The sequence below is a fragment of the Megalops cyprinoides genome, chromosome 18 (assembly GCF_013368585.1).
Source record: "Megalops cyprinoides isolate fMegCyp1 chromosome 18, fMegCyp1.pri, whole genome shotgun sequence".
NCBI lineage: Eukaryota > Metazoa > Chordata > Actinopteri > Elopiformes > Megalopidae > Megalops > Megalops cyprinoides.
The window spans coordinates 24,952,687-24,956,826 of record NC_050600.1 but is presented as its reverse complement, the minus strand read 5'-3'; positions in this window follow the sequence as shown (position 1 = coordinate 24,956,826).

Sequence of the window (4,140 nt, the reverse complement as noted above, 5' to 3'; positions counted from 1 at the left end):
CTCCCAGGTTGCCTTTAAAAGGAGTTACGTTTTACACGTAACTGTTACATTTTCTGTGGATATGACCACTTTAAAATGAGGATTTATTAACTAAGCCTATTCAGTTATATCGGGGGAAAAGTGACAAATACAACATATACTTGAAAACAACAAATGGAGATGAAAAACGTTGGCCAAAAAAGATGCTTTGAAATGAGATTTTCTGTAATATTAGCCCATGTTGAAAGCTTTTATGCCAAATTCATAATCACTTTTTAAACAATAAATCGCTGCTCCCTACGTCATAATGCATACAGTGGCGCGTTCTGTTGTGACGTTACTGGGGACGTTGGGACTGAATTGCAGTTGCTGCTGGTCTATATATTTACAGCGATTTGCGGTTTTCTTCACTCGAGATCAGAGAAACATATTGCATCAAACGCTCACGATCAATTGACTGATATTGTTAGTTTGGTGCTCATAAAGACGGATACCTTGAGAACATGGCAGCTATGCGCTGCAGTTTAACAGGGTTATCATATCCATTGCGGAATTTCCCGATGATCTGGGATAAGTTTTTTGTTGCAAATCTATTAGGAAACGGAGAGCGCAATGGTAAGTAGTATAGGAAAGTGGAATTTTGAAAAGACATTTGAGAGGCTGATCTAACCCCTATCGCTGGTATGAGGAAACACAGCCAGTTCTGACTTGAATTGTCAGTTACGTTTTTAGGATATCATACAAAGCAAATGCATTCATACGTGGATAGAAGTTCAGACCTCTGAAGTGTGGTTATAACGATATCTAATCAGTTTGATTCATGGGTGCTGATCGAGTTATAGAACCATATTTAAAAAATCATAATGTTTTATTTTTTCTAGCCAACGAAAAGGATTTGGAAAAGAAAATATCCAGACAAATAAAAGATAAGCATGCTACTGAAGTTAGGATTCTGCAGCTGAAAGAAAAAGTAAGTCTGGGAAGCCCTTTCCCATATACAATGGGTCATAGAAACACCTGTAATCATGCTGGTTCCTGTACTTGTTCATTTTAGATGAAAGAGAGTGGTGAACACTCAGACAGTGTAGAAGAATTGCTGGCTTTGATCAAAAATGAAAATGAGGAACTGAAGGTGAGAATCTGAAATCAGTTGGCCCAACTGTTTATATTGTCAGTGACAATTAACAACATAAGAGATACAGCTTAGAATATCAGAATTTGAAAAATAACTGTAATTGACTTTCGCATGCATCTGTGGCTCATAGAGTCCACCATTCTCAATACAACCATTTACATTTATCATATCATATTTCTAAAAGAAATGGTTCAGAGAAATGGAAAAAAGGATGAAGGAAATGGCAGAAAGCAATGAAATGGTGTCCAGCATGGAAACAAACAGGAGAGGCAATGACCTAAAGATGAAAAATCTGAGTCAGAAGCTGGAAGCGTGCCGGATGAAGAAGGCAGCACAGAGGTAATTATCAGTCAAATTTTGGCTGCGTGCACATATAACACTGAAAAGAGGTGACAGGCAGACAAATAAAGTTTAGATTCTAGGTGCTATAGGGGTGATTATAGCTGCAATAATACCAATATAGTCAATAGATGCCAAAATGATGATGAAAGTTGAAAGGAAGTTGAAAGCTTAATTGATGGTAGTCTTTAGACTAAACTCCGGACAAGCCACCAATGTCTTTGACCTTTATGTAAATTCTTAAATTGTTCAAACTGTTGGTGGAGGAGAAAGATGTATATTAGTGTCATGGGGTGTGACAGCGCTACAAAACAACAGGAGTAAGGATCCTAAAGTAACGACTTGTGCAGCAGGAAGTTGAAAAGCCCCTGATCTCTGTGTTGCAGGAAATCACACCTGATCCAGCAGGATGCTGTGATTCACCAGGTATGTTGATGAGAGAAACTATTTTCATTTGGTGAGCAAAAAATTAAAAGTCCAATTTCATGATTTCAGTATCAGTATTTGTAAAAAGAACAGCCTAACAACGCTGTTCAAAATAGCAAATGTACTTCATTGACATCTTTAATTTGTCTTTCTTAAAGTATGAGTGAAAAAAATGAATATTCACCTAATCTGACCCCATTGTTTCCCTCCACATTTGGAAGGAAACAGTAATCTGTTAATATTCGATTTTAGGAGCAATAGAATATACATGCCCTGCACATTAGTCATACAGATAGCTTTGTTTATTTAAATGGTTATGAATCACTTAGAACACTGAAATTACTTTTACTTAAGTCCGCTATAAATATGTGTAATAAATAACTTTTGCAAAAGTTGTAAATTTACTTTTCTTCTGCAGAAGGCTAGAGAGCTGCCAAAGATTCAGCTGTCCTTCCAGCAGCACCTACAGAAGCTACAATTTTGTTTCGTCCAGGTACTCCAATATTGATCAGAGATAAATTTATTCTCAGAGAAGATTCTTCATAAGTACAGTTTCCTTGGAAACTTTATACAGTGATCACATCTGCAATGTTTGATACACATTAAGCAGGAATTGTACTTCCCAAAGACATTTCTAATTTAGAGTGATGAACATTTGAATGAATTAATCAGAATCATTCAAATTAATTAATCAGAATCAATCAGTCAATCAATTATTGATGAATTAGAATGGCAACTTAACTGATTTCTTTTGATTCCTCCTAGTTTTTTTCTTGGTTATACTTTTTAGCGATTATGTTAGATCATACTGATTTATTGGTTTCCAAAATTTACCGACTGTAGTTTCTTTGAATGCTGCTTTAAACAGACATAGAGTTAATGTCAATAGATCAGAGCTTCTAAATGCCTGCATCCTTTCTGAAACAGGAGGACCATTTCTATGGAAGGCAGTGGAAGGCAGCAGAGAGGAAACACCACTTCCTGCCTCTTCCATTTGCCCTTCCCCACCCTGTCCCTTACACCCTGCCCCTCCCTCACCCTAACGATCTGTTCCTCCCTCAAACCTTTTCTTTTGTTTTCCCTCTAGTACTGTCCCTGCCATTCCCCCCTAAAACCTCTCCTGCCCTACCCTGCCCACCCCTTCCTTCCCTCTACCCTACACCCCCTCCCTCCCCTTCCTCCAAGCTCTCTCCATCCCTGTCCTCTACCACATCCACTCCACTACATCCGAAACCATCCTCCTCCCTACCCCTCTATCCTACACTCTCCCCCTCCCGTTCCTCTGGAGCTAAGGATCAGGGAAAAAGGCCAAAAATCAATAAGAAGAAGGCAAAGACAAAGTCCTTTGACTGCATCCCCTGCCCTGCTCCAGCTCCTTCTCCCCCTCCCTCTCTCACCCCCCCTCCCTCTCTCACTCCCCCTCCCTCTCTCACTCCCCCTCCCACTCTCTCCCAGATCCCTCCCCCTCCTTCCATCCCATCCCTCGTCCCTCCACCCCCTGCTACTCCTGAACCCTCCCCCAGCGAGGCATGTAAACCCATGCCTGACGAAAAGGGGAAACAATCAAAGAAAAGGAGGAAGCAAAGGAAGCAGGGGAAGAAAGGGAAGGCAGCGCAGAGTACATCTACTGACAGCTGTCATTCGTCTCTGCCTGCCACTCCCTCGCTGAAACCTTCCCCCTCTCCACCTCCAAAACCTTCCCCAATCCAGCCCCCTAAAGCCTCCTCCTCCCTGCCCCCAGAATCCTCTCCCTCTCTTCCCCTGAAGCCCTCTCCCACCCCACCAATCCAGCCCCCTAAAGCCTCCTCCTCCCTGCCCCCAAAATCCTCTCCCTCTCTTCCCCTGAAGCCCTCTCCCACCCCACCAATCCAGCCCCCTAAAGCCTCCTCCTCCCTGCCCCCAAAATCCTCTCCCTCTCTTCCCCTGAAGCCCTCTCCCACCCCACCAATCCAGCCCCCTAAAGCCTCCTCCTCCCTGCCCCCAAAATCCTCTCCCTCTCTTCCCCCGAAGCCCTCTGCCACCCAACCATCTAAACATTCTTCCTCTCTCCCCCCCAAGCCCTCTGCCACAGCTCCCCCTAAACCTTCTTCCCTCCCCCAGAAGCCCTGCCCAACCCCGCCTCCTAAATCAGGGCCATCCCTCCTCCTTAAGCCCTCCCCCACCGTGCCATCTAAAACTACTTCTCTCCCCCCTAAATCCTCCCCTACTCCATCACCTAAACCCTTCTGCCTCCCCCCTAAGCACTCCCCCACCCCAGCTCC